The sequence below is a fragment of the Cyprinus carpio genome, chromosome B25, assembly GCF_018340385.1.
Source record: "Cyprinus carpio isolate SPL01 chromosome B25, ASM1834038v1, whole genome shotgun sequence".
NCBI classification, from domain to species: Eukaryota; Metazoa; Chordata; class Actinopteri; order Cypriniformes; family Cyprinidae; genus Cyprinus; species Cyprinus carpio.
This window is the reverse complement of record NC_056621.1, coordinates 5,398,691-5,423,697: the sequence shown is the minus strand read 5'-3', so window position 1 is coordinate 5,423,697 and position 25,007 is coordinate 5,398,691. Positions and strand designations below refer to the sequence as shown.

The 25,007-nt window shown below is 38.0% G+C and overlaps 2 pseudogenes; one reads left to right on the top strand and one right to left on the bottom strand.

The window, feature by feature from the left end:
* LOC109045640 overlaps window positions 1-25,007 on the bottom strand; it is a 638,390-nt pseudogene that overhangs the window by 92,391 nt on the left and 520,992 nt on the right.
* LOC122142380 lies at window positions 1,832-18,021 on the top strand (annotated as a pseudogene).

Genomic DNA, 25,007 nt, shown 5'->3' with positions numbered 1-25,007 from the left:
GCGCTTTCCTTATTACTTTAGTATGATATTTTGATAATAATTACACAAATTAGAGGAGATAAAAAGGCCGCTTAAGTGAAAGTGGGGAGGTTTGTGGTAATTAAACTAACAATGGGCATGAATGAGAAAAATTGTCACGTATATAGCGAGGAGGGAGTCCAAAATGACACACGCGGTTGAAGGACTGATTCTGTGGGGGCAGGCCACAGCTGTGGAGAGATGGAACGCTCTGAACGAGGAATACATTTGGGGCATGTGTGATTGATTATTCATGGAAACTCAGAATGACTTACTGAGCATGTATTTTGGGGCAAAATGTCTTATGCAGCGTGAGGGTATTGTCATTTCCAACGCGAGGCCTGAGGCTCTCAGTTCATTCAGATTAAAATGGAGAGGCTAGTGCCTGCTGAGCCTCAGATTCGGTCCCATTCTTCATAAAAATCCACTGTTTCTTAAGAACTTAATCTCGAACAACTAGCAGCTAGAGTATGACGTCAGGTCTTGCAGAGAAAAAAAACAAAAAAAAACACTTGTCCTAAGCAGCTTTGTAAACTGGCCACAGATGTTTCTCCCTGAAAAAAGAAAAACTCTCAACAATCAGGCTCTCTCTAAAGTGGGAAGTCACCAGGCAGACATTTTCTCATACAATGTCTCAAATGTGGCTACAGATGTTGCCAAGATACGCCAAAATTTAGAGTTAGGGCCAATACGCTTAAAGTCCATTTTCACATTTAATGAAGGTTTTCCCCTTCTATTCACTCTTATATCAAAGAATCGCAAAATGATTTTCTGTGATCACTAAAATTGTTAATGTTCTAGAACCTTCAGCTAACCAATAGTAGGGAAGTCCAAGAGCCTTTGAACACACCCTTTACCATGCAGAGAAGTAGACTATTTTCCTTTTTTAATAAATGTATAAAAATGGTCCAAAGTCAGGATAGAAAATAGATTCAGCGTTGCACTTTTTTCTTAAATGTAAATCACACAGTTTTAATTTGGTAGACCAATTTGTTTGTTTTTTTTTAATTACAAATTCCGCAGTATTATCTCATCACCATATTTTATGATTGTGTAAATGAGAAGTAAACAATTTAGGTTATAAAAAAATATTGTGGGAAACATTGTTTTTGAAATGTTTCTAAAACAGCTGCTGTCGTGCTGTAGTATTCTTGTCATGATTATGACATCATTTAACAGGTTACGAAAGGGTTTTCCACTAGGGACCGTGTAGTGTTACCCAAAATATAATGTTAGTTTTAAGGATGATTTAAATATTGCGTGTGCTGGGCATCTAAACACATAGGTGGGGCGGGGTGGCGTAACATATCTGAGAACGTTCTATAAGTACAAAAGTAACATTCCGAAGAACTGTAGGTTCTATAAAGAACCTTTTCCTTGTAAACATTGATAGAGAATGCTAATTAAAAAATTGTTAGTGAGTCGAATGTGAAGAATGTTCCCTGTTAACTAGGAGGGGAAACACATCTCTGCCAGATATCAGGCCAGTGACAGCCGATTTCGTTTAATGACTAGATTACTGAAGATTGCTTTTTAAAGGTATTTTCCTAAAAGAAAATAGCAAGTTGAGATTTAAGAACAATAACGGTCCCTGTATTTAAATATCACCTGGAAACAAAGAAAAACACTTCTGTTATGCTAAAAAGGTGACCCTTTCAGCCACTGCAAGAGAATCCAAATTTTGTCCATTCCAAATCTTTGATTTTGTTTGTAAATATTGCGGGTTTACAATGTCACTAATTCCTTTCAAAGATTCCCACAAAAAGGCTGGTCATCCCCATTCAAGACAAATGCATGAGAGGCCAACAGGATAATGCGAGAGACCTCAATGGGGAATCAGTTCAGCACTGCAGCTGGAATTGCTCGCCAGTTCAGTGCTGAACCAAGGGTAGGATCTGTCTCTGCATGTTTAAGAGAAGTGGTGACTGAAATCCGCACACTCGGCAGTGTGATGAAAAGCCTCTCATCATGCAGAAAGATAGCAAAAGGCTAGGCAATCACCTTTGCTGAGGAGCGATGTTGTGTGAACAGAGGAGAACTGGACCCAAAAGTTCACTCTTAAGTGATGAGAGAGTAATAATTGTAGTCTACGATGGAAAATATTTTGTTCGGAATGTCAAAATAAGTAAGTAAGAACTTCACTAAACTTCACTGTAACTGTCCACTAGGGGCTAAGCGTCATACCTAAATTAGCTATAAAAAAAAAAATGGTTACAATTTCCCGTAAGATTGTGTTGGCTGTGGAAAATGTAGATATCAAAGACGTAGTGACAAAAAATATATTCAGGAATTCCCTTTTAAAAGGTCAACTTCTGCCTTCCGCAATTTTTTTTTAATGTAAATAACCATTTTAAATTCAATTTCACGTGAAGTTGTAAAAATCAATATTATTAGGAGTCCATTTCCATGTGTTTGGAGTCTGTAAGCTGCTGTTGTAAGTGTGTGTGTGAATCTGTAATCAACCAATCTACACCCTGCACAGAGAGGTAAAAGCAAACACGCTCACTGTGAAAGATGTTGGGTTCATGGCAACAGAATCACACCACATGACCATTTACCCCCCTCCTGCTCCTCTCTGGGGGCTAGTCGTATATAACTGCCCTAGCTGAGCGCAAAACCAATCTCATAGGTAAGAGTAGGCATGGCAGCCCGTCCCACAACAGCTGCTAGCAGTGCCATCAACCATGTCTGTGATCAAAACACCACTCAAAAGACACACAACAGAATATATTGTTAGTTACGCGCAAGTACATGTTCTATTTTCAGAGTGTTTGTCATGCAATGGCCCAACGCTAATCCTCAGCAAACACACTAAGGATAATGTGTTAGTCTACTGGTGTCCGTTATGAACAGGTCTGGCTATTCAGCATTCAAAAACGGCTCACTTGAAGCTTAAGGGGTTTGAACCCGTGACCGACCGGTTAGATAATGGCAGTATCGAGCGGTTCTCAAGCATGGTTTTGTTCAGAACACAGATTTGACATACCTGGACATAATGCTAACATTATGGTGCTAAACTGGTGCAAACTGGGAAGGAGCCTCTTGATTGGTTCCATGAAAGAATCTTTTAACATCCTTTCCATTCTACAAAAGTTTCTTTAGATTATCTAAAATGTGCCTCACATTCACATTAGAGAAAATGAAATGATTCATTTAATAGGAACTGTTCACTGAAGGGTTCTTTGTGGAACCCTAGAAATGGTTCTTTTTTGGAAACCTCTTTATTCATTAAGAGAGTGTACGATCTCTGCATAGGCCCAAACAAAATCGCAGTTTTGCAAACAAACAAGGTAGAATATGATCGATCATGTTTAATACACAACACCAGGAAGTGTGTGACAAAAATCATCCTTTTCAGGAAAGAGTCGTTGATTAGCTGTAGTTTAGTTTCTCTGACATTCAACGTGCATCGTAACTATGTTACCGCCGAGTTACATCATTGTTTGGGAAACTCCCCCCGCAACAGATTTTTCTTGCATTAGTACTTTTGATGTACGTTTTCTCTTTGTCAGTTTTCAGATTTAATGTTATTTGTCCCTTCAACTTTAAAACTGACGGCTTGCACATTACAGTGAACTGACCACTTAAGATTTAAGGATAAGAATAAGATTTAAATAACGTTTAATATGAGATGACAGTAAGATGTTTTTTTTTTTTTATTTTACTTTGATACGATTTTAAGGTTTTAATCTGACATTAATGAGGATAAGAGACCTGGGATATAGATGAGACAATGCACGACTACTACAAGCGGATAACAAATGGATTATGTAAGGTCACTTAATAACAACACAGGGGGCAATTTATGCTGGCAACAGCCATGCACAGAGTCAAAAATAAAGAAAACTGTCCAAACAATCACAATTGATTAAAAACCGAGCTGTTTACTTTCAATTCTGTCTAGCAAGGAAAAGATAAGATAATGACAGAAAAATATCAAACTGTTCTATGTTGAACCCTGCAACTGTCATGTCCATTTGATAAAAGATGCTTCCTCCTGACTAGATTGATAGACTTTTTAATCAGGACACAAACACAGGACTGATTTACCTTCGCATGACATGAACCGCAAATTATTAGATCATGTATTCTTGTGTACTGTGAGCTCAAGTGAGTGCAGATATGAGTGAGCTTTTTTTTTTATGCTTCCCCCAGTGTGAAAAAAAAGTAAGCCTGAAAACAGCAGTCCACAACTAAATTATCATTTAGCCAACGTAATTATAATATAAATACAACTAGACACAACTAAACATTATCATAGTTTTCATTGTGTAAAAATTAATTTTCACTTATTATAGCATTAAATGAATTTCATTTAAAATATACAATTCAGACAGCACATTCACAGATGCTGTCCGCGTAAATTAACTTTTGGCTTCTAGAACTTCCTAGTTGCAAAAGTCTGTAAGTTTACTAGTTAAAACTGAAGGTTGTTTATCTTACCAGTTTGATGTATTTGCTGTCCTAAAAAAAGTTCAGTTCAGTCCTCGCTAGCCAGCATGTCAGTTCTGGTGTAACTCAGCTAAATTAATAATCATTAATTAACCATCGCTCACCATAAAAAGTGTCACGTGCGACAGGCAATCTGCCGTTTCTGTTAAATGCTGATGATGGTTAAGTCCACAAAAATAAAACTTGAAACCGAAATCAAAATTCAGATTCATGTCATGCTTCACGATATTTCAAAGATCCAATACATATAAATATACACTACTAGTCCATACTAATTCTTACCAACATCACATTTACTGAATTAATGAGTTTTACATCTCACATTTCGGTCAGAAGCCTCAAACAGCAGAGGCCTATTTATACACATATAAAAGCGTTCAATGCTTCTGACATTCTTCTCTTTGAATTAGTAATTACAACCTGTGAACAGTCAAAGTCATTACTCCAAAGGATTTAATCATAATGGCAGATAAAAAACCTAACACTAGATAATCCCACATGGCCAAAAATAGAATTAACCATAGCACACAACATCGCAGGTATGGCACACAACGGCCATGCGGGATATCCTCCTCTCACTGGATGTGTAAACCTCTCGACGACTGTCGCTGGCCCATCATGGGCTACAAAAGAAAGAGTCTTGGGAAAAGCAACAAACTTGAATTTAAAAAAAACAAAAAACCAGATGACACACGACTTTACATCATTCAGGTCTGTTTGTGGGTGCAGATTTGAAAGGTTAGTACAAGCATCTATCTGAGATCAAAGCTAGCTTAGTTACCTCTATCAAAGCATTTCCACCCGCAGCTCTCCCTGCTGCTCACCGGTGGAGTATACACACAATCTCATCGAACTGACAAGTGTTGATGATGATGTATGAATAGCCAGATGGTCATCATATTGTGACTTAACCCAAGCTTCCTCCTCAAGTAACTGGAATGGAACCATATAGATAGAGCATGTCCAACTCATAATAAAACAACGACTAGAAAAAATATTATGAGTAATGTCATTTAGCATGCATTATTACTATTACTACACCTACAAATGTTGTCACCACTGTTATACTGCTATTATAAATATTTTAAATTGGCCTTTATTTATTCTTTATTTTTTTTATTTTCGCGCTACAATTATTGTATCCAAAATGCTGTTTATATTTTATGTTATATATTAATTTTTTTTTATTACGTCATGGAGCCACGTGATATCTACTGTGGGCGATGGATCTCAGACAAAGAAGTAAGTACACCCTGCGTAACGGCATCCTCCACTAAACAAGGCAGGCCACTGAAATGAAAGCAGGCAACTGAATTTGGGTTTGAACAAATGTTTAAGCATAGACTGGCCATTTTTACAGCAAAGACAAACACTACACCCAACCATCTGTTCTTGTGAGGGTACACCTCACGTGTAGTGCATGGCATGAACATGTAGCTATCCTGCTGTGCGACATGGCATAAACCTAAACTAGCTAAAATGCTTTCCCACAATATTCTTATTTCCACATATTATTATTCTCGCCTTACAAAAAAAATTTACGGCATAGGTTTTTTATTATAGGTCAAAATATGGTTTTTGGCAGATTTATTAATCCACATTTCTAAGGGACTCTACAGTTTTAGCTACCACTCACTCCAAATAGTTCCATTTCGTTAATACTAGTATTGTTAGTGTAAGCACCAACCAAGGGTTAACATTTTGTGGTTACCATACATGGGCTTCACCGCTTCAATTTACACCATGTTTTTTATAACTCACTATTATTAATACATAAAATTATTTTATGTATGATCCAGTAAAACTCATGGTTTAATTAAGCGCTAATATAGGATCATGTGCCACTGTTAATTTTATCGCCATAAGTATTGGTTATGGCGCCACTTATGTCAATGTCATGTGTCCTGGTCTTCCGGATACTGCATCGGCCGGCGCTATTCCAGCTGAGTATCTTAGGAGTGGTTGCTACACACATTTTCAGCAAAAGTTGTTGTTTTATTAAACACATTTTATTAAAACCCACAGTTACTTTAATGTATTAATCATTAAATATATAATCACAACTGGGTTCTTTAGGCACAAATCAATTTGACTTTTTTTTTGGGGGGGGGGGGGAAAACTTTTATTATCCTCGCTCATTCAGGCTAATGAGGGTCTGAAGTCGCAGCCTATTCACGAAAGAAAACACTTACTTACTTACGCATTAAAAATATCAGTGGACACTGTTTTTGTAACACATATTAAAAAGGTGTCATATTGATGTTGATAAAAAGAAAAGCATTTATTTTTTTAATATTTATGATTGTATAAAAATTCCGGGTGTAATGGCAGATGTTTTTATTTTATTTATTATATTTATGGCGTTTAAAGTAAAAACAAAAAAAAAAAACACACTTATTTTTCCACATACTATTACATTATTGTTTCTTATGTTTATCCTCTATGCCCCAGCCTCTTTCGAAACACCCGTCGATTTTCACAAGTCTCATCGTTTCTGAAAGGAGGTGTGGGCTGTGATTTGCCACAGCTATCCAGTGTGTTGTGATTGGGGCGCGTAATGCCATGGCGTCGTGATGATAAACATGTTAGCGGCCCCTTACCATATTGTGAATGATGCCTTGTCTATTGTCGCGAGACAAGAAAAACATAAAACCGGCATATATAAACATGATATGAAACATGATTTCTTTCTAGTGGCTATGTTTTTCGTTTTTGAAAAGGGTCAAAAACTTAAGTAGTTTCGCCTTTCTCCTCAAAGAAACAGCGTCACAGCACAGTCTGACGCGGTGGGCGAGGCGGGCTAAGAGTGAGCTGTGGTCTACCGAGTGGCGGCGGTCAAGAGTAAAGCAGAGGCCCAGGCGGCGAGCGGTCGCGGCCTGCAGATTCTGAAGGGAAGCGTACCTTGCGAGCTGCCCGGCAACCATATGTGGCGACCCGGGCTGGACTCTACTTTGTCCATGGTAGAAAGCGCGATTCAGTGATCCTACTAGTGTAAGGATTGTATGCTCTTCCCTCAGGGGCTGACCAGCCTGTGGATCATAACCCGGCTATGGCCAGGCGGATATCGTCCTCGTGGTCCTCAATTTTGAAGGCCAAACACAAGTAGCTTTGGGCTTTCACAGTGAAACACACAGGAGCTATAAAATCTGACATGGCGGCAAGCGGCGGCAACAATACTACAGCGAGTAATGGAAAAGTTTACGGCGTCTTTCTTTGGCGTGAACATCTGGGTGTCGTTATTATGCACATCTTTCCCACATACTGGTGACGTAGATATGAAACTAAATAGGGGGGGTGTGTAGAACGAGGGCCATTTTCAGGGGTGGTGTGGACGAGGTGTTCAACTTGCACTTTTATATAAAGAATATCTCTTTGGATTTGATACTTTAATTGTCTTTGTCAACTTTACAGATCTTCTTTATCACGCAGAGCTTGTAACTACACTGGCAAAGAGAAAGGAAAAACTGAAATCCACATCATATGACCGCTATGACCGCCTTTAAACCTACTTTTAATTAACAACAGCGATCATTATACAGCAATCTATATACTTTTAATATTCAAATCTTGGGGAAAAGAAATCGCTAATATGGCGAGCAAAAATGCCCTAAAATAGTATCTACGTCCGAGACTAAAAAATACATAAATACCACTATAAACATGATTTATAAACATGGAGTTTCTAGTCTTGTTTACTTTGGGAAGGCACAAAAAAACTAAGTAGTTTCTGATTTCTCAATTGTCGAAAACCAGCGTCACACAATGTCTATAGTCGAGCAGAAACAGGAGCTTGCGGTGGATTCTATGAAGGGGGGCGTGCATGATGAAACCAGCATCTACCCACAAAAAATCCCTAATCCTTAACCCACTGCGTATCATTATGCACGGCCAACATTTTCTGCGTATAAATAATATTAACAAATATATCCGACATAAACATTCGTGTCCACGCGCGATACGGCAGCCATTTCATCATATGAGTATCGGTGGATATATCGGTGCACAGTATGACAAAAAAATTGACTATTTATTGTGATTATATATTTTAATTTAAAAAAAATAAAAATAATATTAATTTATATAATTTTGATCCACATGTGGCAGAATCGCCGGGATTTAATATATAGGCAGGAAAAACGAAATTCAACGTTCATAGACCCCTTAAACGGCATCTTATACAATAAGAACGGTGCGTGATATCCTACATTTTAAGTTAAAATCTTGGGGGGGGGAAAGAGCGCTAATGGCGAGCCAAAATAAAAAATGGTGCAGCCCGCGAATAAAAGTAGCTACGTCAAATACAATACGAGAAAGTCGTTTTACATTGATATGCAGAATTGGATTTTGGCGTGCCATTATAGGCCCTACATGATGACAACGTTTTGCGTGCATATGAAAACGCATCTACCCCACAAACCCTAATCCTACGCACTGGCATATATGCCCGCAACATGTCATGCGTTAAATAATATTACCAAACGAAAACATAAAACTCGATGCCCACCGATACGCACTTCATGAGATCGGTGATGTCAGTCACAGTTTAGGACAAAAAATGACTATGCATGGATTTATTTAATTTAAAAATAAAACTTAATAGTAATTATGATTAGGCGAGTCCACTGTGCGAATCGCCGATTGAATAATGAGCAGCGACTTTCATAATAACGCAAGATTTAAACCTTGCCATCCTAGCCTGTCGCATGGAGAATAGTCACCCCCAGCTCAGCAGGAACGAGCTGATCAGTGTTAGGGTGAAACCAAAGCGGGACAGATACAACGTTTGAAAACGATGCTCCCTCACTGGCCATTCTACAGCCACATTCATAACTTTAACAAAGTGATGTATTTTATGTATAAGAGTAGTAAGCGTTCTCAATAACCCCGGGGCAATATAATGACACGCCTCAGATATTAGTAAAACGGACGTTTCGCTGCTCCTCGCTGTATTTTCGCTTTAGGAATGCGAGCAGGTGCATGGAATAGAAGCGCGATCGAGCTGAGGCTGAGGATGAACTGAAACTTTTGCGTCAAACAGCGAGGAATGAAAAACAGCGATGATTTTTAGAGCCGTACCATGGACCGTCTTTCCCCATTTAGAGGCAGACTAGAAGATAACGGACGCAGTTCCAAAAGCGCTTCGGAGTTCAGCTGAACAATTTTCGGAGTTTTCAGAAACGCGCCAAATTATAGGCAAAGAAGAAGAAAACGGGTTTTATCGGGTAAGTTTTATCAAGGGATGCCCAGAGACAGGTTACTATAGAGGAAGACATGCCGGCCTAACCTCCCGGCCTCCAGCCACAGCACCAACTACGGAAATTCCCAGCGCTCATCTTTGGGATATTATTGATCGTGGCCCCCATCATCATCTGCGGGAAACGTGCTGGAGTGGATGTCTGAGCGTTTACACGGAGAAAGCGCTGAAAAACCACCACGAACCCGTTACTTCATAGTCAGCTTGGCTGTTGCTGATTTGGGTTGCTGGCTGTTCGGGTCTTCAGCCGCGGGCTGTTTTCGGGTTTTTGCAGAGGTGAGTCAAGGCACCTCATTCCTAAAGATATTTGAACATTTCATATAACGTTAGAGACTAATATTGTATATAGCAGCCTAATATGTACAGTGCTTCAGGTGAATGTCGGGCATGAAAAACTAACAGGGTTTGTACCGTACATTAAAAACTGCCCTTGCTAAGCGGGTTTACCTGGCGCTCATCTTAAATGACGAGGGTAAAACCTTCTTATTGGTACCGCATCTGTAAGTTTTGAAACACACACTTTCATGATGGTTTAGCTATTTGTCTAAACACTAAACCTAGTTTATTTAAAGTCAGCTATATGTAAAAATAACACATGATTCATTCAATCCTCAATATTGACTCAATCTCAAAAAAAAAAGAAAAAAAAAGAAAGAAATGTAAGGAAAAAACGATTCTGGCGACCGCTCCAAGCACAATTAAACTGGTGGTGGTGTGGGGGGTGAAAATATTAATGCATATAATGAATTCAGGTTTTGTTCATGTTATATTGGCTATACGTAGCATATATAAAACAAGAATTGCATGCAATAGTTCTGTAATATTAAAAGTATTTAAAATATGTAACATATCATTTAATTTTGAGGTGCATCGTAATGGTAATATATATTTATATATACTATGAATATATAATATCTATATATCTATGTATATAATATATATGCAATTATTTAATAAAAACATTTTTATTAATAATTCTCAATCAATGATAAAGAATAAATATATACGTTAGTAATTTATTTAAATATTTAATTGAATAGATACAGAATATATATTTGTGTTTGTGTATATAACATACAAATAAGGTTATTTAAAATATTTAAATGTTATTAATTATGTATTGATTTTATTTTTTAAAATTGAACTTAAAAAACATGTTGTAAAATTAAACACTTTTTTGTTGTTGTTTGAAACAGTAGTTGAAGCAGGTCGCAGTCGCTTGCCATATAACTAGGGTTACCAATGGAACAGGCCTGAAATCAGTTATCTTTCATCTCTCTATTTACTTTGATTTTAATTAATATTCTAAACCGTTCTACCAAAACAGACTTATATGACAGCTGTTCCACGCAGCGCAAAAACAAAGAACAGCATTAGCATCAGACTACCTCAATTGTTACGCCTTTTCGAGCAAAACAAACACACTTGCTCAGACGTGCAGAGTCATTCGGCCCCACTCTCATGCGAGAACTGTGTCTGTCCACCCCCTCGCCAGAGTAACAGGAAGACGTCATAAACACACATCGCACAATAAATGTCATGCCACCTCATAACGGGGATTTGGGGAGCGCGAGGTCCGAAAGACCAAAGCTTCAAAAAAAACTAGGCGATCAGACATTCAATTCGGTTACCACCAAGGTCCCCCGGAGACTGGATACTGAGGGCCCCACACAGCAGGGGACAAGGTCACCGGGACGGCACGAAGCACAGCGGCTCATGGCAGTCTGGCTGAGCTGCTTCAGGCCCCAAGGACACGGAGACAGGAAAATTATGCTCCAGGGAGTCAGCTGTAGCTTAATAATACAATTTAAAACATGAGCCCCCCCTCAGCCACGATCGCAGCATGGGCTTCCTCACTGTAGGGTGAAATGTGGCTCGTTGGCATGGGAGAGAGGCCATTACGCAAAAAGCAATTAAGACGAATCTGCTCCTGTCCTCCCTGGCTTGTACTCCGGCAGGCCAATAGATTAAAATGCCATAAATTCCTTCCTCTCTCCCGGCTCATTAAATGCTGTTTTATCTATAAATTTCTCGTCCTTATCTTTTTATATGCTGTTATATCATATTTTATAAAATAATTCTAATATATATATATAATAATTAATCCTATATTAAAATGCATATTAATGTTATCTATGAAAAACTCTTGTTTAATCATAAAAACTGGAACAGATGATCTGAAATAATCCAGGAAAATAGGGTAATAGACCGCGGGTGGATGCGCATCAGATACACAATGACCATCGGCCGCGGAGCAGGTGGTGTGTGTGTGTGTGGTGTGTGTGGCTTTGGTTGTTGTGACAATGCCAAGCTGATAATAGGGGAATTAAGGTTGTCCACAGATAAGGCAACGAGTCGCTCCGCTGTGGGCACTAGGAACACAAGGTTAGGGGAAGGCGAAAGAGGTCAGAGAGCCATGTGAATGGAGGGGGACTGAACAAAATGGTGAGGGTATCAGAGGCATGGGATTTATAGAAGCAACGAATGTGGTGACGAGTTAAAGCCAGCTGGATGATTCTCTCGCTTCTCTGCTCCAGTTCCAGGATGGGGTTTGGTCCTCCCTCGAAAAATAATGACCTGTATGTGATGGACTGATGACCATGGATGTGATGGCTGTGCACCGCCGATATATGGAACCTCTGCGCCCTCAGCCATCGCCAGTTGGGTCCTGACTTTTTAACATGTTGACCACACATTGGCATAGACGGTGGGTCTGACAATTTAGGAAAAAACCTGTAATGTGCAACACAAATGTGTGTGGCACTGACACAGGGTTATTCCACGACAACACAAACACAATGATAAAATAAAATAAAAAAAAACCAGGGAACGTGAAAACTATTTTATTACAAATATTACAACGCCCAAAACAAAAAAAAACAACAGTTAACTAAGTAAAAGTAAATATGAATCTATTTATTTAAAATCTATTATACATTTACTTTGGGCACATACGGTCTAGTCCGAATTTTCGCTTTTTTTTTTTTGTGGGAGTTTAATTAAGTCAAAAAAATAAAAAATTTAACCACATCCAGTAAGTACTCTAAAATGCCGGAAGCAAAACTAAAATATAAAGATCAGTTAAGCGGAACAGACATTAGCTTTATAAATAACAACTCGAATAGTGAAACAGAAATAGGTGAAAATTAAAACAGAATATATATATAAAAAATTACAAAAATCGAATTATATAAAGATAAAATAAAATTCAAAAAAACTTTAAAAATGCAATCCAATCGGTACATAACCATACTCCATGCATGTTTTGAAAGTTTTTTCATAGACCCGCTTTGCAAGATTTTTGGAATCAATGTCATCAAAAAAAATAATAAATAAATAAAAGTAAAACTTAAATAATTAAAAAAAAAAATCTTAGCAGCTTAAGTTTTTTTCCATTATTATTATTATTATTATTATTATTTTTAAAATGTGTCTATATATCTTTTGTTATTTTTTATTTCAGTTTCAGTTTTAGTTAATGTAGTACATCACTACAGTTAAACTAAATGAAAATCTTTTTTTAAAAATGTACTTTTAATATTTTATTTCAGTTTAACTTATTTAATTATTTAAAAAATTAAAAGCATATATTTTCTCACACAAACAAGGAAAACTTATAATAGTTTTAGGTAAATATAATAACCCTGTTCCCAACCTTACGCAAATTAATTTTTATGCCTGTATACAGTAGCTTGCAGCTACTTCTAATAAAAAAAATTTTTTTTACAGTCATTATTAAAGAAAAACTCACTGTGGTAACCCAGAAAGCACTTTATGTTGGGGATAGAGTTTATGGAAATTCTGTGTAAAAAAACAGGCCTTTAAAGTCTGATACTTGAACTCTGGGGAATCGAGGCCGAGGATTGATGAATCAAATTCATGCACTACTGCCGGACAGCCTGATTCTGCACAGCTAGTTTTATATTTTGGAAGCTGTAAGGGTCACAGCAGGTTACCTTCCTAATTATGGGTCTGTTTGAACACACGATGAAATAGCATTTATAATAAAAGTGGCTTCCTGCTATGATTAAAAGAACAGAGAGACGGGTAGAGATAGAGACTGAGCAAATGTGTTCAGAATAACTAAATGGCATTAAGTTGCAGGCTCTACCTCTGAATTACAACTGATTCCTCATTTAGACCCTCCTCCGCGGTCCCGCCGTCGCTGGCCTGGCGATTCGAGTCAGCTGCAGGGTCATTAAGATCCCTCCTGCCATTCTGTGTGGCTCAGCAGAAGGTGTTTTGAGAGATTAAAGAGATATACGCTCAGGACGGCACTCTGTGGAGATACAGCTGCGTGAAACTTGTTATGTGAGGAAAGGCTGCAAACGCATCGCTTGGCAGAACTCGCCACACAATCAGCATGAAAAAGCAATGTGTGGAGAGCAGATACACGGACCGCCGCTGTGTGTAACAGCTTCATGTGGCAGGAGTCGTTTGAAACATGAGTGGTTCACAGCCTCAACGGTTCACTGCTTCTGTTTGCAAAACATACTCGGCCAATAATAAAGGCACATGGCTGTTTCTGTCACTGATATGATGATTATATTCAGCTTTGAGAACCGGTTAAATTCAAAGAGAACTCAACTCAACTCAAATTTATTTATAAAGCCTGTTTAAAACCATAAAATGCACCCAAGGGCTGTACATAGATACCATAAAAACTCTAAAAGTCATTACAAAAAGCAACAGCAAATCATCCAGGTTATTAAATAAAATGATATGCATGAATCTCAAATATATAGGTGTTCAAATCACACTCTACATTTACACCCCTCAAAATATAAACATTTATTTGCATAAAGAAATCTATATTATGCTATATTATAAATAATACATTATAAATATAAATAATGACAAGCATTTTAAAGACATAGACATTTCATCTGGTTATGTTTTAGATTCACCCTTACGTCAGCCTTCTGTAAACTGGAATCACATTATAAAACACACACAAGTTGAATGTGTGTGATATTATCTGATTAGCAGTTGAAGGTTCAGGGGAGGCTCAGGTCAACACATAACTGGGTCAACTCAATCAGCGAATCAGAGATTTGAGTAGTCGCATAGCTAGCATATCATGATAAAAGTGTTCATCAGGGTCAAGACATTTTCAATATTCATTTAATAGCTTTGCATGGACTGTCTTTGTAATACCTCATATGGGTCCCTCCAGGTTCATCGCGGTCTCCATCCCTCTTAACTACAACCGCAAACACGTGGACCAGCGACAGATTGTCCTGCTTTCCGCCACATGGATCCTGGCCTTGGCTGTGGCCTCCCCAGTGATGTTCGGAATCAACAACGTCCCCAACCGGGACCACAGCGAATGCAAGCTGGAGGACAACAACTACGTGGTGTACTCCTCCGTCTGTTCGTTTTTCGTGCCATGCCCCATCATGCTCTTGCTGTACTGTGGGATGTTCCGGGGCCTGAGGAAAACTGGGAGGAGGCGCGAAGGGTGCCAAGCCAAGCTGAGAGAGCAGCATGCAGGCCTGCAGAAAGTCTTCAGGAGGCCGCCGCATCCCTGCAGCCGCTGTCTGGCCTGCCGCCCCCTCTGCCGCCCGTGATCGAGAAAGACCTGAGTGACATTACCTTAGAGGAGCTGGACCACGATCACTACCCCGATCCTGACAGCCCGGGTCCCGTGTCCATGCTCACACACCCCGTCGGGGGCCAGAACAGGCGAAGGAAAGAGAGCGAAAATAAACGGGAGAGGGAGAGGAAAGCCATGAGGGTGCTTCCCGTTGTAGTAGGTAAGCTGATGTGAAACATTATAAATTCAGAGGCTACATAAATTCATTTATTAAGGTACAAATATTCTGTCACAGCTCAGGGCCATTTAGAGAAGACAGAAAGAGCTTATTGCTGAGTATGTTTACACACACAAAGAATCTGACTTGACTACAGGAGCTTCCAGTGCAGAAGAAAGTACGGACATAATGCAGACATACATAGGAATAACCACAGTAGAGATGGAATATAATACTAATATAAGAAAAATAGAATTAAATAATGCACTATATACAGACCGTAGAAAAGTATAGAAAACAACTGTAATTGTTTAAAAATTAATGTACAGATATGGTATTAACAAATTTACAAATTTCAGATTCTATGTATAAATGTGTCGGTTATGATGGACGATATAGTTATGAACTTTTAATTGTTCAGGCTGAATATAGCCTGCGAGAAAAAAAGACTTTTAATATTTAATATATGATCAACTGATTAAAGGAAAAAAAGTGTTTAAAAATTATGAAGAAAGAAATGGAGGCCTTCAGCATCTGAAATATTCAATTTCACTTATAAATCTTCACCCAAAATCGTTACGCATTGTGACAAAGTTCAGGGGCATGTTTTGCATCAACTACTCACTGCTGTTGAATTTTCGGCGTGTGATTAGGTTTTCAACAAGTAATTAATAAAATCTCTAAAAATTAATGAAATGATTGATAAGTATGTTCTTGCATAATAACTGCAGCTCTGATTCAACCATAAAATGCACCAGAATAAAACTGCAGATGCGCATTTACACCTCTGCTGGCTCTCTTATCCCTGTCAGAGTGTTGTGAACTCAAAAAACAAACAAAACAGAGATGAAAAAAATTGCCTCTCGCTTCTAAACTGGGCTTAGAGGAGTGATTACAAACACTCGTTCCACATGTGCTGAAACGAGGAACTCCTCCGGCCCTCATTGGCTAATCATTCCTCACCAATCCTCCAATCCGATTATGATGTAAGCCTCACTTTAGTCCCAGCAGGCAGAGTGGGGGCAGCCGTCACATTAAGACATGCACTTATCCTCTTCACGGGTTCCTGGGAGATGCACCACCGATGTACTCCGTACAGTACTGACAGTACTCGCCAATCCTTTCACCTCTCGTCAACCTGTGTACAGACGAGAGAGAGAGAGAGAGAGAGAGAGAGAGAGAGGGGGGGGGGACAGGATTTCCACAATGCACATTGCCAGTCATGTTCAAAAGCTCAATCTCAGATCAAGAGTTTCATATATAACATAATTGTTTAAAAAAAAAAAAAAAAAAAAACATAAATGCCAAAGTACTCAAAATTGCACCCCATTGACTGATTGATTGTTTATTATAAGCATGCCCAGCATTTTTTTAATGCTAAAATACTTTAATGCTTAAATTTTAATGCTTTTTAAAGCTGGGGAGATTCTGATTGGCTGTCAGTGTTTTTATTGCTGATCAGCTGGAAAAAAAAGTTCTTAAAATGATTCCAACAGTATTGTTCCTCCGTCCAGTGTTGCCAAGTCTGCAGTTTTCCTGCGAAACTGGGTTACTTTTGTAGGTTGTTTTTTAGTCTGCAGGTTAAATGTGCTGTATGTTTGATTGACACTGAGTGGTTGAACTAGGTATTGCAGTCCAAATTCAAAATATTGGAGAGGGTTTTTTTTCACCCGGCCCCTCCTCCTCAGACTTGGCACACGCAGGTTGCCAGATTGACGACACCAACAGGAACGAGTGCACTTGACGATGAATGAAACGGAATACGCAGTGTTTTCCGCCAACTGGCAACCCGGGATTCCGAAATACAATTGAGTAAACTGGCAGTGGGCAGGTTTCACAAACCAAAACAAAGAACGGCTTTTAACGGCCTGGAATTTTTTGTGAATTGATTGATTGCAATCAAATGAGTTACGAATGGAAATACAATTGCAAGAATTAGGCCATCTGAAAACGCATTTTTAATTTGAGTTGATATTTTGTAGAGCATTTCATTGAACAACAGTTTATGTAAATAACGTGTCCATTGAATTATTTTCAACCCCACATCTCCACCTGTCCTCCTGTACTCCATTACTCCAATCTCACAAATGCACACATTGAGGGCTCTCTGCGAAGACTGCTACATCCCCAGCAGCGTCACCAGCATCGTGACCTGGTTAGGCTACGTCAACAGCGCCCTCAACCCTATCATCTACACACCGTCTTTAACACAGAGTTCAGGAAGTTCTTCCGGAAGTTCTTGCCGACTCTGCCCAACTGCTGCTAGCCTGAACATGCTCTCTGCTAACGGTTTACGAACAAAACAAACCCAAAAATATAAATGAACCAGACAAATAATGCTTACATGTAAATATAGCATGAAACAAATATAAAAGTATGGTTATAAGATGTTTGCTGCCATTACGTTTTTTATTTTACGGTTTAATTTTAAATGTTTACATTTTGAGAGTTGACATCAAACAGACTCTTTCATGATATGCAAGCAGGATGAATTTGCGTAAATCTTTCGTAAAATAATTCTTACATAAACTTTGGCATTTACAAAACAAAACAAAACAAATTAAATTAAATCAATACAATACAATTCTTATTGTTCACCAAAAACGAAGTGAATATTCGCACTGTTATTTAATATAGATTAACTTAGATTAACTCTCCTCTTTGACCTTCACTTGTGCGAATAAAAAAAAAAATCACTAATGCTCTCCTTAATTTTCTGTTTCAAACGGACGTGTCAATAAGCTCTTCTTCACTGACTGGCTTGCATGGCAACACATCATGCAAATTTTCCTGCTCAATTGAACATTTTTCTACTTGCGCGAAAGACACGATTGCACACATTCACTACAATCACGTACCCAATTTGCATCATTCGCGCCGCCCCGCACGAATTTGCATCTATTCAGATCTTTGCATTGACTTTGTATGTAATCTAATTGCACAAATACACAAATTCGCTTTTGCTGAGCACACCCTTATAATGACAAAGTTTACACAACAGAATTAATTTCTTTGTAAAATAATTCAATTTTTTATTTTCTTGAAAATTGTTTGTTAATCATTTTACATAAATTGTGGCGTTCTTAATACATGAACATAATTTTCATGTAAATAGTTCATAAAACCAGTGCTACATAAATTTTTACAATCATAAAATGCATGCAATTCAAATGCATGTACTTTAAATTGTTCGTACAAATCATTCTTACGTGGACTGAACTGCTGTACAGTGTTTACATGCGAGAACAGTGAAGCAACATGGAGTAATGCAAAAATACATAGAGAATGCTGAACAAATCAGAAAGAAGTTGTTTTTGTGGTGTTGTTATCGAATCTGACAGTTTACGCAAAAATGGCTTTACAAACAATTTCAACATTTCATTTTGTTCGTTTCATAAACGAGGTGCAGTTTATGCTTTGAAGCTTCTATGACAGGAGTGTCTGTGGAACGGTCTGCCATCTACGATGACTTATCTTTGCCATTACTGTTCTCATGTGATACACGAAGAAGCTCGTCCTGCGGCCCATAAGCCTACGAGTCTAAGATGCTCATTTTATATCTGATTGCACTGACGTTCATCTGAGAAAATAAATGTTTTCCACCGACAAGAACTACTTTGTGCTGATGTCCAAAAGAAGCATATAAGACATTGAGGTCATAGAATCAACACCTTGTTTTAGTGAGCCCAAATATCTGTTAATTTTATATATTCACCTAGCGAAAAACTTATTGGATGAAAAGCCCGGAACTAAGAAGACCGTGACTAGGAGTATTACTAAAGAAGAATGTTGAGAAAAAAAAAAAAAAATTATTAATGCTGATGCTGACAATTTTTTCAATAATAACTAAAAGCGAATCGGCAAACCACATGAATGAATATCCAATGTAATGCAATCAGAAGTAGTGAATCTGCAAACAAAAACTGATTCAAAATGTTTTTGTATGATTCTGAAGAACTTTACTGTCAACTTGTTTGAACGCTGAGGCAAATGTAGGTTAGTGTTTTCGCTGGCAATTGTTTTCATGCCTTTTATGTTATTTGTACTGTTCAGGTCATGCAGTGTTTATTAAAATCTGAGTGAACCCGGTTACAATGTCTTTATACACTGGAAGTCAGTGGTTTGAGTTCTGTGAATATGGTGTTAGAATGTTAGCATTTGTTGTCTTGGGATTTGAATTATTGATTTCACTGCTGAGCCCACATTGTAAATGGTAATCATGCCGCTTTTGATAAATTAAAAAAATATTTTTGAAAAAAAACCGAATGCAGATCATAGAATAGATCAGCTTTATGGGCCATCAATATATTCCCATACATACTGATGGGACTGCATAATTCTTAAGGAACAGCACTCTCAAAAATGACAGTTCATTTACAAGATTTGTTCCTCCATCTAAACAGATTTGGAGAATTTAGCATAACATCAGATGCTCACCAATGGATCCTCTGCAATAAATGGGTGCCGTCTGAATAAGAGTTCAAACAGCTGTTCAAAACCTCACAATAATCCACAAATATGCTTAGATCAAGCACTGTTTACAAATGAAAAGAGTCCAAAATAGCCCTAAACAAATATGTTGGTGGATTTTGATGTGGGAGGACCCTATCACTGGAGGAAGTGTTATTATGGATGATGCACTAATATTTTGACCACAGTTTAAAGTTAAAACACCTTAAAGGGATAGTTCACCCAAAAATGAAAATTCAGTCATTAATTACTCACCCTCGTGTCATTCCAAATCCGTAATACATTCATTCATCTTCGGACACAAATTAAGATATTTTTGATGAAATCCGATAGCTCTCTGACCCTCCATAGACAGCAAGAGTCCTAACACGATCAAGGCAAAGAGACATACTGTAGTAAGGACATTGTTAAAACTGTTCATGTGACATCAGGGGTTCAACTGTAATTTTACAAAGCTACAAGAATAATTTTCGGTTCATCCACTTATGCCACATGAACTGTTTTAACAATGTCCTTACTATGTTTCTGTGCCTTGAACGTTATAGGACCCTTGCTGTCTATGTAGGGTCAGAGAGCTCTCGGAATTCATCAAAAATATCTTAACTTGTGTTCTGAAGATGAACGGAGGTCTTACGGGTTTGGAACGACATGAGGGTGAGTAATTGATATAATTTTATGATTTAATTTTCATTTTTGGTTGAACTATCCCTTTAATGATGGATTTGTTTCTAACAAACTACTTACTTCAAAAGACATTAAACGAGTATAAAGAGTGTTATGGACTGTGGTGTGGATTACTTGTGGATTATTGTGATGTTTTTATCAGCTGTTTGGACTCTCATTCTGACGGCACCCATTCACTGCAGAGGATCCATTGGTGAACAAGTCATGTAATGCTACATTTCTCCAAATCTGTTCTGATGAAAAAAACTTGTCTACATATTGAATGGCTTAAGGGTGAGTATATCTTCAGCAAATTTTCATTATTGGGCAAACTATTTCTTTAGGTTTGGGAAGCCATGACCAAGTGAAAACAAGACAGTTAGCAATTACCTGGACGTGCATTATTAAAGCAGAATATTCCATCACTATTAATTATTTACAGTCTGTCAGATTCGCATAACAAGGCTTTTTTTCCCCACATGCTGATGACTGCAAGTTTTCATTTCGATAAAATGTCATCATCCTCCCCTTCATCTGTCTAATGTTTCCTCCCTCATTCTTTATGCGAAGAAGTTTCTTTTTTTACTCCAAAAACATTCAAATGTAATTTCCTTAAAAGTAAAGCTGAGAGTGACATCAAGGTCAAACAGAGATGGTGACGTGTGTCCTTCGGTGACGCAGGGAGGCGAATGTATTTCCTGATGCTTTTAAAATAAGACATGTCGAAACTTCTTATGCTCAGAAAACCACAGCAGCAGAAGCAGCCTGTCCGGGTTCATCCCACTTTCTCCTCATGCAAAAAAGACGGAGACCTGTCAAACAACACCTGAGACAGCTAAAAAACATCGAGCAGTCTGAGAATGACCAAAACATAGGTGTACATGCAGCATATGGAGCAACAGAGAACCTCTAGATACCGCTTTCAAAGCTCAGGTGGTCTCAGTCGAGTATTTACACGTCTCTGATGTTTCTCTTGAGCTAAAAATAGTCACAAATGAGTCAGCAGTTGACGTACGGTAAGAGTATTGAGTTGTATAATAAATATGAACGGCAGCTCAAATTATTTGATGGGAATTTGGTCATATTGTGATCTTTGACTTTGAGATACTGTATTGGTAAAATGGAGCACAGGTTAAAACTCTAGAAAAGAAATGTGAGATTACTTACTTTTTCTCAAGAGAAACGAGAAGCAGGAGAACTCAGGTTTCCATATGATCTCCACTTAATATCATTGCTGTCTGGGAGACACAATATAAACATTAAAGAGATTGGTCTGTAATTTTTATTTCCTAAAAATTTGAATCTAGAAATAACAAATCTCAAAAAACGTAAAAAAAAAAAAAATACTAGAATATCAGAAGTTATGATAAAGGGTATCTACATTTGGTTTTAAGTTTAAACAATATAAAAGGAAGCTTTCCTGTAGCTCAAACTGTAGTAGATACCTCATTCGCGACTGTTTCTGTGGGCCGCGATACGCAAGCCATCCACCATTTTTGGAACGGTCTGCGAAGCGTTGAGCATGTTGACTGTGTACGTCTACAACAGCAAGATACGCTTGTATATCTTTGAATATTCATTGATTATTATGGTGAATGATGTCAAGTTGACCGTTCCAAGCTGGCGCCGTTCGAATACATATCTATGGTTCTGAGTAGTTCCCAGGGCGTTCTATGCAGTTACTTAAGAATTCTAAGTGATTGTTTGTGTTGCTATGCAGTTTCTGGGGTGTTCTGGATTGTTGCTAAACCATTACTATGCAGTTACTTACGTGTTCCGACTTGTTGTTTGTGTTGCTATGCAGTTACTCCAGTGTTCTAAGTGGTTGCTTGTGTTGCTATGCAGTTTCTGAGGTGTTCTGGATGGTTGCCTGGGGGTTACTATGCAGTTAATTAGGTGTTCTAAGTGTTTTTGTGTCGCTGTCCAGTTAATTATGTTTTCAGTTTTTGTGTGTGTTGTTATGCAGTTTTTAGGGTGTTCTGGGTGGTTGCCAGACTGTTGCTGCGCAGTTACTAAGGTGTTCTGAGTAGTTTGGGTTTGTTTTAGGTGATACTCACTGGCTTAGCTCAAAAGAGCCACACCCACAATCCTCTGAGATTCTTGATGCAAATCTTAAGTCTAAACACTTTCAAAATTACCTAAGGTTTGTTCTATGAAAAGGTTAAATTACCGGTTTTCTTGAAGAATGAATGGCCTTCCTCTCTTAAGTTCCACTCCAGGGTCACCACGGCTTTCCAAAAATAAACTTTACACACCAGAATCACCTTTCAATGAAAAAAGCAGCGGCATCTTCTCAGCTCTCATTACCATTACTAACATGGAAATGTCAGAAAAAAGACAAAGCTTAAATGTCAGATCTCACCACTTTGACGGCACCTCATCTTTCGAGAATAACCCCCGTTTTTCCGAGCTCTCCCGCTGAGGTGCATTATTTAAAGACCTGATCACTTTGAATGAACGTTGTGTTAACATTACTGGAAGAATATTCAGAACTTTAGAGAACCTTGCCAGAACTTCAATCCCTTTTCAGACAATTCCCTAAAGATGTCAGCTAAAATGTTGTCCAAATGGCCCAAATTACCTGCTGTTTGTTGACATGAAAAATCTAATTCCATGACAATAGGAATGTTTATGATTGCAGATTTGTATTTTCACCTTCTTTCAAGCAATAAGGTATACACACACACACACACACACACTCAGAATAGTGCTATATACAGTATCAGCTTTCAAACAACAGTAAAAGCCACTGTCATATTTGTTCTGTGTAGTGTCTGTAGCTTCACTGACCTGCGTAATGGAAAACCACTGCCTTCGGTCCAGACGTGTCTCTTTAGATGATTCTGGAGTCACTGACTGGTTCTTTGGCTTTGGCTAAAGCCGTACATTTGTACACTGAGGTATGCCCCAACAATTTTCTACCCGTGTATCGATTCACATTTGTACACTGAGGTATGAAAGGGAGGTCATAAAAACACCGTCCTGCGGCAAACTATCACTCAAGGGTGCTCGTGGGAAATCTGATTGTATTCAGATATCCTCCAAAATTGCGCTAGAAACCCCTAAAGAAAAATGGCACCAGTAATAAAGTGTCTGAACACTTTCAGCACCACAGATCAGAATCAGATCACATCTAAAATGGGTCGCATTATAAGACGTCAGTTGAAGGAAGTGGAAGTTCGTTGCAGTAGGAAAACTCACTGTAACTTTCAGAACTCAAAACATCCTCCCTATAGTGTAAAAAAGGGCATTTATTGAAAATGAGCTACAAAAATATTCTAGCAGCTGGACTAGATTACAATATTAACACATGACCACCTACAGTGCATTTCTTAGTAACCCAATCACAGTGAGCTAATAAAAAGGAAGTCGGATACATGCTGTCGCTGATTAGAGTGACTACAGTTTATTGTCTAATCATATCAGTCTGATTTTAACAGTTTGTTTGCTGGATGATGAATGTCACATTTAAAGCATTTTTGTTTAAGAGGCTGATGTTGGCTTATAAACACTCCTTTCACATGCAAAGCTCATTTACATATAGAGGTCATTCAGTTATGTTAGCAAAATGGCTTGTTCAGAAATAGAGTGGAAAGCGGTCATGAAAAGTCAAATTATGATCGAGTGCAAAAACCCTTGACTAATAAGTGGATAATAAGTGTACAATGTGACTTCTTCAGGTGAACAACAGGGGATTTGAATGTGAAATCTGGAGAGGTTTTTTTTCCTTTGACTGTTGTGAGTTAGCACGTTAGCATTTGCGTAACCTTAGTTCTGGATTATTTTGCATGGGTCAGCTGTGTTCACCGAGAAAAGCTCAGCTAATCTCTACAATGTGTCATATCCATTAAAAAGGTTATCATGATAACGCACTTTATGTGTGTGGCCTCAAATCCAAAATCCATTGAATAAAGAGGCATGAAAAAAACTCAAAGCTTCCAAATTTATTTTTATTTTGAAAACACTGTAAATATTTGATCCTTCATTAGAATTAGTTTCTGAAAATATATTATTGTCCAATTAAAGGAGTAATACACCTAAAAAAAAACACTTCTGTCATCATTTACTCAACTTTATGGTGTTCCAGACCTGTTTGACTGACTTTTGTCTGTAGGACACAATAAGTTTTGTTACTTTATTATAAAGAGTTTTCCATTCTTTCCACTCTGATTTCAATTTATAATATTTGCACAAAACAACACATTTTAATGTGAAAATGAAATAAAAAAAATAGTGTGCATTAATGAGATTTATATGGAAGCTTCTTTCCATTGTGGGTTAAAAAATAAAAAACTTTTTATCTCAGATTCAGACTTTTTTTAGAAACTCGCAATTCTGAGGAAAAGAGTTGTGAGATATAAACTCTGAATTCTGACTTTTTTCTCACAATTCTGGCT